At 37.3% G+C, this 13,448-nt stretch overlaps 1 protein-coding gene across 6 annotated transcripts in view; it reads right to left on the bottom strand.

Moving 5' to 3' along the window:
* The window catches only part of ATL2 (atlastin GTPase 2), a 51,081-nt gene that overhangs the window by 30,608 nt on the left and 7,025 nt on the right, over positions 1-13,448 (bottom strand). The window contains exon 1 of one of the 6 annotated variants that reach the window (XM_023735852.1): positions 7,067-7,214. The exons of the other annotated variants lie outside the window; for them this stretch is intronic. The gene's annotated coding sequence lies outside the window, so the exon portion shown is untranslated. Of the gene's footprint in view, positions 1-7,066; positions 7,215-13,448 lie in introns of those variants that run through there. 6 annotated transcript variants of the gene reach the window in all.

Genomic DNA, 13,448 nt, shown 5'->3' with positions numbered 1-13,448 from the left:
AGTAAATGCTATAACATATGCAATTTTGCAGCACCAGTAAAAACCAAAAAATCAGTGTGTGGTTACGCAGGTAGATATGAATGCATATATGTGTATTGGAAGGCATATGCGAGTAAATGCATATGCATGTGTAGGCATATCTGTAGACATATGTATATCACATTTTCGTGTGCTGCATATATATCCACATACATAACAAACCCATAGGCGGCATAGGTACGGAGGTTTCCTAGACATATCCAAACAACTCATGCAATTGGTTTACTGGGTCAAAAGGCTTGGGACCCTAGTCTTTGGGGACAACTCAGTCGACTGACATAACATGATTCACAAAGATAATGTCCTATATATATATCCTCGTTTGGTGAGTAGCATCTGGGGTCTTAAAAGTCTGCGAGTGGTCATCTAAGATACAACTATTCATCTCTACTCGTATGCAGCAAAAGAGAATGAAGAAAATCAAAGGCTCAAAAAAGAAACTAGTCCACAGGACTAATATCCCACATGAACCACAACCTCTTTAAACCTGAGACCAGAAGAACTAGATGGTGCCCAGCTACCACTACCAATGGTTCTGACCAGGGAAACAATAAAAGGTCCCAGACAGAATGAGAGAAAAATTTGGAGCAAACCTCAAATTCCTAAAAAAGGCCAGAACTATTGGACAGATAGAGACTAGAGGAAACCCCGAGACTATCCCCTAAGATACACTTTGAACTTAAAATTGAAGCTATTTCTTCAGGTCACCTTTCAGCCAAATAATAGACTGGCTTATAAAATAAAGCAATATCACCCATGAGTAATGTACTCCCTTAAACAATTAACTATATGAGACCAAATGGTCAACATTTACCCAAAAAGCAAAAATGAGATAGCAAGGAAGAGAAGGGAAGCTACATCAATGGAAGCAGAACAAACAGAATGGAAATAATGAGAATGTTGACACATTGTAAAAACTGTAACCAATGTCACGGAACAATTTGCATAAAAATTGTTAAGAGGAATCTAATTTTTTGTATAAACTTTCACATAAAACATTATTTTAAAAAAGGGAGGGGGGATGCAAATAAAAGGTTTATGAGGTGATGAAGTAGATCTAGGTACAAAAGAAAGACAGATGCCAGTGCTACCAGAGGCAAGAAAAAGTCTCTCAAATATTCTGAAACGTGACTTCTCAATCTTTTTTCTATTTCCACAGCATTTTAGTGATTGGGAAGGGCAAAAGGGTGCATTGGAGGGCCCAAAAAATATATTTTCAAAATACAGTCAGGTGATTCTGAAATCCTGTGCCCGCCCATCCCACTATTCCCCTCAATCCACTCAGCAGAAACATAGTTCTAAAACACACTAACACTTGCCTCCTACACTCCAGAAGCCAGAGTTACCCTAATTTCGCTAACTAAAGAAAGGTATGCACTCTTTAATAGAGAAAAGTTTAAAAGAATCAGATTTAAAATCAAATCCATTTAAAACCCTATTAAAAAAACTCTAGGTTTACTTACTAGTGAATTCTAATAAACATTTACGGAAGAAATGATACCAGTTATACACAAACTCTTCCAGAAAACAAGAGAACATTAACCAGCTTGCTTTATGATGCCAGTATTACAACCCTGACACTAAAAACAAAGACATTACAAGAAAACAAAGTATATACCAATATTTCTCATGAACAGACAAAAATCCTTAATCAAAATCCAGTATCCAGAATATAAAGAACTCTCACAAATCAATAAGAACATAAGCAACTCCATTATAAAATGGGTAAAAGATTTTAACAGACACTTCAAAGAAGATCTATGAATGGCCACTAAACACATGACCAGATACTAAACATCATTACTACTATATACTACTACTACCCATTGCCATTGAGTTGATTCAGACTCACAGTGACCCTACAGGGCAGAGAAGAACTGACCCATAGGGTTTCCAAGGTTGTAAATCTTTACAGAAGCAGATGGCCACATCTTTCTCCCGCGAAGCAGCTGGTGGATTTGAACTACCAACCCTTCAGTTGCAGTTGAGCACTTAACCACTGCACCACCAGGGCTCCTTCTTCAACATCATTAGATGTTAGGGAAATACAAATTTATGCTACAATGAGAAACCACTACAGACTCACCAGAAGAGCTAAAATTAAAAAGACTGACAAGATTGGGTGGGGAGCACCACTATTATTTTTGGTGAGAGGGTAAAATGTTACAAACACTATTGTAAAAACGGCTTGGGGGCAGGGCAGTGTCTGACCTCTAACTTCACAAGGAGGAAGAATCAAGATCAACAGCCCTAGGCTGATTCCTATGAGGCAGGGGTCAGACATGCCTCCTCTCTCCACCACATTTACTCATTCTGACACCAACTGTCCCTCCCACAGCACTCTTGGGTTCGATAATTCATTGCAATGCCACAGAGAACTGAAAGACCATACTCATAATTATGGGGTTTATTAGGGAAGTAACAGTTACAATTCAGGCTCAGGAACACTCAGGATACAGTTCTTCCATCAGGACAGCCTTTTCCCAACCAGGCTCGCAGGCAAGCCTCTCCCTGGCCCTAGGCCTCTCCCCAAAGGCACTCAGCTTTCTCTCTCCATGGGTCAGGAAGCCCACTACGCCATCTCCCGCTACCGTGTCTCTCCTATCAAGGCTTCCTACTATCTTCAGGTTTACAGCTCTCTGTCTCCTGCTTCCAGGAGCTTCTCAGCGCAAGGGTCCTGAGTTCAAAGGATGCTCTCCATTCCTGGCTGTTCTTCCTTGGTGGTGGTAGGATCCTCCTCTCTGCTCTAGAATTGAGTCTCTTTTAAGGCAAAACTGACTAATCCTCTTGGTGGGCCACAATTACCTTATCACACAGTCCCACCCGATCACTTGGGTGGGAGTTACAAGACCATGGCTAGAAAGGCCACACAGAAGTAATCAATTGCACCGCAACTATGGAAAACTTCTAGACAGTAACTTATAAAGTTAAATATACATTAACAAAACAACCCAGCAATTGCACTCATAGGTATTTAAAAGAGAAATTGAAACATGACAACCAAAAGACTTGAGTATGTTCTTGCAGTTTTACTCATAGTATCCAAAAACTGGAAACAACCCAAATGTCTATTTACTAGCAAATGAATAATTTGTGCTAAATCCATACAATAGACTACTACTCAGCAATGAAAAGAAATAAATTACATACACAACTCAGACAAATCTAAAAAACATTATGCAAAGTGAAAAAAGCCACACACAAAATATTATCCTATACAATTCTATTTACATGAAATTCTAAAGCAGATCACAGCTGTCAGAATCTGGAGGTTAAAGGAAGAGAAGTGACTACAAACGGGCACAAGGGAACTTTTGGAAGTGATGGAAATGTCCTACATCATGATTGTGGTTACAAAATTATACACTTATCAAAACTCAAACTGTACTCTCAAAACTCAGTGACTTTCATTTTATGTAAATTATATCTCAATAAAGCATATTTAAAAAAGATCAAATCCACCTATTCCCCTTAGCACTTTAATTTATTAAATGAGAGAATAAAGCAATACAATCAACATAGCAAACATTTTCCAGGAAAAAAAAATTCTAATTACTATTGTCTACGTCAAGGATAAATGCCCATGAAGATTATACTCCACTATGATGAAAAGTAGTGATTGTCCATCAGTTCTGACACTGATCAAGTTCAATTTAAAATATTTTGTCTTGATCTGAATTCAAGACCTTGAAAACATAATTCTGAGTGTCTACAATGGTGACAAATTTACTTCTTTATGGATGAATTCCTGTGAATACAGCACTCGGTCATGACAAGATATTTTGGCTAAAAAAAGACAGTTATTATGAAGTTAACACTAATTAACTTATTAATTAACAGTTATTATGAAGTTAATACTAATTTTCTTAAAGAACTCTAAAGTTTTTTTGGGCAGGTGACATTTTTTAAGTCCTAAAAACGTTTTAGTCATCAACAGAATATATATATACATACATATATATTCCCTAGAAAATCATATGTTGTCAAGACATATGAAGACATTTGAGTTATAGTACCTATGCTTAAAAATTAGCTCCAATACTTAAAATTAAACCTAATATATTACTCACAGGGGCTTTAGAGATTAAGTAGCCCAATTCCCTCATTTTAAAGATAAGGAAAACAGATAACTAGACAACTGGCTAGAGGGAGAATTGGCCAGATCTTCTTATTAATTTAGTGTTACTTCCTCTACAGCAGTGCTTCTCAAACTTTAACATGCATATGAACCACCTGGGGACCTTGTTAAAATGCAGATTTCTGATTCAGTAAATCTGGGGTGGGGCCTGAGACTTGTACATAACTCACTCACTCCAAGGTGATGCCAATACTGCTGGTCCTCCAAATATACGGAGTAACAAGGGTCAGAATATTTTACAGGTGTAAATGCCATTCATTTAACTTTATTTCATGTAGTTTCTAGAGATGTTAAGGTGAAAGATTTCCACGCCACCTTCATCTACCACACAATCTCTGAATTTTTATCATTTCTATATGAGGAGGACACTCACGGAAAAGCGTAAGATGAATGGTTTTTGCAACTGGAAAAAAAAAAAAAAATCAATGCTGAACATACTACACATACGAAATTACTTCCACAGACAGTTCTATAACCCTGATTAGGCTTTGTAAAGGTATAGCGACTTCTAGTCTTCCATCAAAGCTTTGTTCCTAATCCCTAAAGAGATGTTTCAAACCTATTTGTTAGTAAGACGTAAACCTAGGAGCCCACGAGAACCAAAATAAGGAAAATAGGTAGATAGTGGAAGGAAGGGTAAAGTCAAGTACAAGAAAAACGGGGTAAAATCAGTGATTTTTCTACTTTGAATGTGTCCCAGAAATCATACCTAGTAAGATAATATTTAAATTAACCGTTTCATTAATCAAGAAAAGAAGTTAGAATCTTTTAAAAATCATCTCTATCACCCAGCCAACCAACACTCCCACCTGAGTACAATCATGCCTCATTAAACTGGACTCACAGTTTAGAAACTGATCTAAAATAGAACTTAAACTGTTGGGCAAGTATACTACTTAGAAGTACACATTTCTCAAAGTATTTAAGACAGAGCACATAAAGACGATACCAATTTTCCTAATAACTAAGAAACTGACACTCCCACCACACACAACCACCAAAACTACCTTGAAAACACTAGCTGCAGTTTCTGTAAGAAATTGTAAGTAATCAATTACAGTTGTTTTAAAATATCCATTATTCAGATTTTCCTCTAATTTATATGACTAGAATCAGTGAAATTTTATTGTCCTTTCTTTTTGCTTTTAATTGGTCAAGAACCTAATTATTATAAAATCTATACATTAATAACACTAGTTCCTGTACCTAGATTTTTTACAATAGGCTACTTGTAAATGTGTCAAAATTCTAAAGCACCAAAACTAAAATCAGTACCATGCTTATTTATGTAACTTTAGGTAGATAAATATTTGCACACTTAGAAGCCAAATCCAAGCCCCAGTCTTGAAAACTTTTAAACCTTTTATACACTCTCATTGTGAACATTCCTAATTTCTTAAAACCACATTATTACCTTCCAAGAGCTAACAAACACTGCCCAGAAACCTGTTTGAGGTTAAAAAAAAGAAAAAAAATCAATGTTCAGAATATTGCTATTATATACAGAAATGATTATGTTACCCCAGTGGAGTCTGGTATCTCAAAAGCTGGAAGGCACTCAAGCAAAATCAGGTAGTGTCTAATGGCTCAGGCTCTGCGTCACAAAACCTAGGTTTGGACATAAGCTCCACCACTTACCGGCTGAGATCTTACCTCTCTGTGCCTTAAGTTTCCTCATCTGCAAAATGTGGATACCAGCAGTTACCTCATAGGGTTATTCTAAGGATAAAATTACTTAGTTCATGCAAAGTGCTTAACATAGTACCTGACATATAACAAACTCTAACTAATTATTAGCCACGGCTAACATCACCATGATGTCTTAACTCCATCATTTTACAGATGAGAAATCTAAAGCCTGGAGAAGTTAAGGAATATCCCAAAGTTGCACACAGCCAAAACTAGAATCCAGGTTTCACAGTCCACCACTTTAGCTCTATACGCATTTCAGAAGACGGTTGTTATTGCAAGTCGGCTCTGACTCATGGCTACCTCATGTATAACAGAACAAAATATTGCCTGATCCTGCACTATCTTCATGAATGTTGGTATGTTTGAGACCATTGTTGCAGCCATTATGTCAGTTCATCTCATTGAGGGTTTCCCTCACCTTCACTGGCCCCTCCACTTTACCAAACATGATGTCCTTCTCCAGCAATCAGTCCCTTCTGATGACAAGTCCAAAGTAAAAGTCTCAGACAATATTCCGTTACCTAGGGTTTTCAAAGGAGCCGTGATGGTACTGTGGTTAAGCACTCAGCTGCTAACCGAAAGGTCAGGGGTTTGAAGCCACCAGCCACTCCTGGGAGAAAGATGCGGCAGTCTGCTTCCGAAAAGATCACAGCCTTAGAAACCCTATGGGGCAGTTCGATTCTGTCCTACAGGGTCGCTGAGTCAGAATCAACTCAACAGCAATGGGTTTTGCTTTTGGTGATAGGATTTTCATTGGCTAATTTTCGTAAGTACATTGCTAGGCTTTTCCTTCTAGTCTGTCTTAGTCTGGAAGCTGTGCTAAAACCTACCCATCATAGGTGACCCTGCTGGTATTTGAAACACCAGTGGCATAGCCTCCAGCAACACGCAAGCCACCACAGCATGACAAGCTGACAGACTGGTGGTGGTTCAGAGGCCTATGTGGTATTCATGCAAGATGAGAGTCTCTTTTAGCCTTCCCCCTTACTGTGCATAAACCATCCACGGGACTGAGGGAACAAGAACTGCAAATAATCAAGCCTATTTTAAACTACCTATTTAAAACAGATTTAAACTGCCTTTCCACCAGATTTTTTTTGGTTGGTTCTTGTCTTAAGCTGGGTTCTCTAAAGAAGCAAAACCAGTAAAGCGTATAAATGTATATATAAAGAGATTTATATCAAGGAAATGGCTCACGCGCTTGTAGAGGCTGGAACGTCCCAAGTCTGTGGATCAGGACAGAGGCTCCTCTCAATTCATGTAGCAGGGGCTGGCGAACTCAAGATTAGCAGGTCGGAGAGCAGGGTTCTTGCTTACAGGCTGTGAAGACTGCCGAATCCCGAGATTGGCAGGCAAGACCACAAGGCTTCTTCTGATTCATGTAGCTGCAGGGGCTGGTGAACCCAAGACTGGCAGGTCAGAGCACAGGGCTCCAGGCTCACAGGCTGTGAAGATCCACAAATCCCAAGTTGGCAGATAAGCTGACAGACAGCTCAAGTCCCAAAAACAGGAAGTCAGCTGAACAGGAGGCAGTCGCAGGATCCAGAGCAAACAAAAAGCCAGAACGTCTGCTTATATTCAGATGCAGACCACACTCCCCAGGAAACTCCGTTTCCACTGATGGGCTACTCACAGCAGATTCCATCATGGGAGTGATCACATATACACTGAGAATCATGGCCCAGCCAAGCTGACACACAATCTTAACCATTACAATTCGTTTCTTCCAGAAGCAAACAAGTCTTGGCTACCAGAGCGTATTTCCATTATTGTATTTCATACTTTAGCAAACACTTAGTAAATTCTGTCCAAACACAGAAGTAAGCTACCTCTGAAAACAAGAGCAGCAATATGGATTACAAGGTAAAACAGTTACATTTTACCTATACGATTGTGCTACAGGTAATTATCACAAGCAGATGTAACAAGATAATTTCAAACCTTTAGGGAACTTTGCCCATTTTATTTTTTTGACCTATAAATAAATACAATCACACAAGGCACATCAGTTACCTGATTCTCTCTTTCCTCTCTAATTTCAATCCTAAATAATGTATTTACCTTTCCAGTGACCTTTAAATCTCAGACACTAACAGCAATTTTGAGAAAATCATTGTATCCAAAAAATTATTGTAAGTTATTTGACAATGTGATGAAAATTCCTATCTACCAGGACAAGTACCAACTCGGTCATTGTCAAGGTATACCAATTTTAATGAATTTTACAGATATTTTTAAGCTAAACTATAATCCTCCATTCTTCCCTTGGAGATGGTTAATACTCTGATATAACTAACCACTCCAGCATAGCTATTTGAGGATTCTGTATAAAAAGTCTTAGGCAGCGTACATAAGACAATCCTACTTACAAAAAAAAGAAAAAAAGGATATGTTAACCTAATAAACAGTTAAGACTGAAAACTATTGGTCTGGAGTCACTATGAGTCACCTGGGTGAGCTTTTATATCAGTGCTGGGCCTTGTCCCCCAGACTGATATAGTCAGGAACAAGAATACTGACAAAGACGCCAAAATTTGAATTTCAATAACCTGTATTTTTGAAGGAGAGAAGAACCTATTAGTCATAGATACTACAATATTGTAATTCAACAATTTGCTCCTGGAAAATAATGTTATTAAGAACTTATAAAGCTGAAGTTCTCTCATACAAAAGTGGAACTACAATGTAAATTACAAAAATAAAAATTTTAAAGACCCCAGAAAAGGACCTATTAACAATGTCAGTTATCAAATATTCCCCTTTAGCCCCAGTGCTTTAGCCAACAGATGACCATCCTAAATTATCCAGGTGTAAGAAATGTTTTAACGAGTATATGATATAGGTCGTCTCCTTCCTTCATTACTATCAAATTAGGAGGTAAAGAGTTGTTTTTTCCTATACGATTCACATATTTTCCATTTGAAATGTACCCTGTTTCCAAAGTAACCAGTGCTGATGTCACAGAATTTTCAGGGTTCCCTCTTAAAGAATACTGAGGCATAAAAATCTTTTCATACATTTATCTAAATAGATGAAGAAAAAAAGTAAAATAGATTATGAATGTATAAGTTCAAAGTATTTTTCCCAAAGCCTATCATTAAATATTAGTCAGTTCTAACATAAGTATACAGAGCCCTGGTAGAGCAATGGTTAAGAACTCAGCTGCTAACTGAAAAGTCAGTGGGTCAAACCTACCAGCCGCTTCCACAGGAGAAAAGATGTGGTGATCTGCTCCCGCAAAGATTACAGCCTAGGAAACATTATGGGGCAGTTCAACCCTGTCACACTGGGTCACCATGAGACAGAATGGACTCAACAGCCAACTAACAACACTATTCTTATGAGTGAAAAATAACAAGGATAGAATGTAGGGTGGGCTTAAGGGGTTTTGTTTGTTTGGAAAAAGTGACTGACTAATACCTGTATTTGAGGTTTTTAGGTTCTTAAAATTCCAAATTAAACTGAATTTTTGGACAGCAACTAGACTAACCAAAATACTCATAACTACAGATATACATAACTCTTTCTGGACAGACAACAGGGGAAAAAAACCATCAATGACCACCAAGGTAATTCCAATGCAGGGATGGAAGGACTACCCTTTGGAATCACTGCCCTTCAATCAAGACACTCCTAGAAGTGGGGATGCATAAACCTTTCTTCAATAAATATTCACTGAACACCTAAGTTCTAGGAACTACAGATTGAGTAGTGAACAAAATAACAAACAAAATCCTGTCCTCAGAAGCATACATTTTAAAGGTGGGGAGATAGAAAACAAATATAGGACCATCAGCTGATGTTAAGTGCGACAGAGAAAAATAAAGCAGGTTAAAGGAAATAAAAGTAGAGGTTGCCATTTAAAAAACAATTATCAGGGAAGGCTTCTCTAATGAGACATTTAAGCAGAGAACTGAAAGAAGTAGTTAACTGGGAGAAGAGGTAAAAACATTTTAATAACTTTCTCATCTCTTCTAAATAATTCACTCTGAAATAATTTGAGGCGTTGTACCTTCCCTTTTATTACAGAAGAGGGAAAAATTGACTTAGAGTACCTATTATGTACTAATAACTATATATTATCTCTTTAATCTTCCAAATCACCTTGTGGGATAGCTATGAATATCCTTGTTTTTATAAAGGAAGGGAGGAGAGCATTGAAGCTCAGATTAACCAATCTACAAGGACGCACAATTCCTAAGTAATCAAGTCAGGATGCACATCCAGGTCTGCAATTCTTAAATTCATACTCTTCCGACTATGCCAAATCTACATTTGTATTATCAAATAAGCTTATTTGTTGAATAAACTCAGAGTTGAATTCTTATGTGCTCAGGATTTCTATAAAGCTAAAAATACAATTTGTTTAAAAAAAAGGGAGGGGGAGAGGTATTTCTCATCTTTACGACAAATCTTGGCATACAGATTTGTTTTCCATTTAGACTTTCCAAAAATTTCCTTGTCAAAACTTAATCATTTATACAATCAGCAAATGAGACTATACCAAATTACATTAGGGGAACAAAATTTTTTTCTTCATAAACTTTCTACAAGGACAAGTGTAAATAGCATACTCTTAAAACATAAGATGCAATAAAATTGTATTTGCCCATATTTGGTACGATTATATCTTTGTGTGTGTGTAAATAAGTGAGTAATTCAATGTTTCATATTCATTGACTCCAACAATGCACAGTACACCTATACAGTATGTCATAAATACCTGAGGAAGTCTCCACTCTACCTACTTCAAGCTTATAATTAAAGAGAAGGGACTATGCTAGATACTAAAGAAGTATACAATTCACTAATAATAGCCCTTGCTCTCAAGGTTCTTACACAACAAGTATAAAAGGACAGTATAAAGCAAACGCTATGGGAGTAATAGAAAAAAAAAAAGGCTATATTGGATTATTTAAACTAGGGTTATCATTGAAGAAATCTGGGAGAAGTTTGTATCACTCTGAACCCTGAAGATCAACCATAAAATGTTTAGGGTAAGGATGGCTGGGCATTGCACCTGTGGGAAGCCACTGAAAATTCTGGAGCAGAGGAATGACAGGATCAAAGCTGTGTTACAGAGATAAACTGAAAGTGATGAGTGAAAATTATAATGAGTCTAAAAACAGGGAAATCAGATATAAGGCAACTGGAAGAGCCTGGAATAAGGTGAAAGGTCCAAAGTCAGGAGGTGAGAGTAAAAACGGAAACAGGGACATGCACCAACTAGTTCTTAAACTCATTCTTCTTTGGACGAGGCAACTGATTATACAAAATTATGCCACATTTTTTATAGGAAGCATTCTCTTTTCTTACGTCTTTTTAAAATGACGATGCACTACATTTCTGTTTCCAAATATATTTTTGGTACAGTGGCTGCAAGGTTTTACAACACAGTGATCTGGAAGCCATCACAACCAGAGTAGGTTCCTAAACTCAGGCAAATTCCTTTTTGGTCTAAAAATTAACTCTGTGGGAAGTTAAGAGATATTAAACTCATAGAAAAGCTATGAAATCTGGGATAACCAGTTAGCTGACCTCAAGGAGTCATAAGCAAAACAACAAGGACCCAAGTTTAAATTGAGAATGGGGTTTTCATGACAAATCTCAAAAAGATATCTGCCAAGACTCTGGAAATAAGATGCTAAATTTCATTTTGCCATATTTCCCTACCCCAGATGACAGTTACAGCAGCAGTTTAAAAAAGGGAGGGAGAGGCAGAGAAGAGAAGAAAAGAAATATACCCAAATCCCAGACTTGGCTCCATACAGGCAAAATTCCTACTAGGACAGCAGCTGTAAAAAAAAAGAACAAAAAAAAAAAAAAAAAAGGGAATGGTGTTTGGAGAGCACATTAAACCAAAATAACACACTTGTCCTGACCATCCTGGGTACTGCGTCTCAATAATTAGGAGGAGGCTTTTCTAACTATTAAATTACTAAATTTTAAAAATAATAACAGCACAGACGGTGTAAAAAAAAAGAACAAAAAAAAAAAAAAAAAGGGAATGGTGCCAAAAACAGAGACAAATAAAACATCCTTCCAGCTACATAAAAATGTGACTAAGTTGAAAAAAACAAAAGGGATAAGAAAACGGAGCTTTTCACTATAACCTCCCTTTTGTCCTTTCTCTAGTTTGGTGATTTTGGAGTGCATGTCAGGATTCCTGTGTAAATAAATACATATGCTCAAAACAGGGGGAAGGGATAGCACTTCTCCAGTTTTTAAGAGGTCATATTTTGGGCTATTCAGACGGTTTTCCCAAGAATTACCCAATTATTTAACTGAACTCTTTGCTCTACTTGATTACAGAACAACAGTCCATGTTCCTTTTTTTTTTTTTTTTTTAAACATACACTCTAGCACCATCTGATCTTTTTCAGGGGCCTCTTTCTAATCGCTTTTAAATACTTCTTAAGCATCCCTTTGACATTGAAAATTCTTAAAAAGCAGAGACAACTGCTTAAATTATTTTGTAAAAAGCTTATTGTTGTGACCCCAAGTACTATTTTTATCTTCAAACAAGTGGTGTGTCCTATACTCTGCTCTCTAAGAGCCACCCACTCAAGGCGTGACAAAGGCCACCCTTGTCCCTGAAGTCATCCTCAACAATGCTTAAAAAAAAACCAGCTGCCGTCATGGCAGCCCCATGTGCGTCAGAGTAGAACCGCACTCCATAGGGTTTTTAATGGCTAATTTTTTGGAGGTAGTTCGCAAGATGCCCTGGGTGGACTCAAACCTCCAGCCTTTCTGTTAGCAGCCGAGAGTGCTGCACACAGTAATTTCTACTTCTGAACTTATAAACTTAACAATAAACTTTACTCAGCAGTATGCAAAAGGTCTATCTGATCTCCCATTTGCATGAAAGCTTAGAACAGAGGTCTGTTCTACACTTTTCTATATAGGTATTCATTCCAACAACCAGTATTCATTACAAGCAACCAAAAAGCCCTTTTATAAGGAAGGTGCTTAATATGTCAATTGATAGTATCAAGGGTAAAAAAGCTAGCTTCTCTGTCAAAGTATGATCCTTTGCCTGCTCTACTCCTGTCTCTATTCCCAAAAGAAAACAAGTCCTGTAAAACCCGCTGCTGTCGAGTCGATTCCGACTCATAGCGATGAGTCCCAGTACCTTCATATTCTCTCTCACTCTCAAGAGAAGGGGTGGTAACTTTCTTCACACTCTATATACATGGCAAGTGCTTTTATGACATTATATTTTCATATTTAACTTCAAAGGTAGGTGTTCTTAGTTAAAGAAATACAAGCTTCGTGGTGGCGCAAATTTGAACGTAAGACTATTGAACTCTTGAGCCTGCCGTTCTCCTACTACACTACTGGGCACTAAAGTAGATGCCCACTCTTGACTGTACTCTGGCAATAAAAAGATAGAAATAAATAATCAATTTCTCACGAAGAATTTAAACAGCAGAAAAAAGTACTCCAATAGCTTACCTAAGGAACCAAAAGAGACTAGTATGAAATCATTAAGCTGAAAAGTTGCCAATTTATTAAAAAAAGAAACTCATACAATCACTTAGTTAAAAAAAGACATTATTCTCACCAAAAAAAAAAAAAA

The sequence above is a fragment of the Trichechus manatus genome, unplaced genomic scaffold, assembly GCF_000243295.1.
Source record: "Trichechus manatus latirostris isolate Lorelei unplaced genomic scaffold, TriManLat1.0 scaffold00005, whole genome shotgun sequence".
In the NCBI taxonomy this organism is placed as follows: Eukaryota; Metazoa; Chordata; class Mammalia; order Sirenia; family Trichechidae; genus Trichechus; species Trichechus manatus.
The sequence above is the reverse complement of the archived record's forward strand: the minus strand, read 5'-3'. Positions and strand labels throughout refer to the sequence as shown.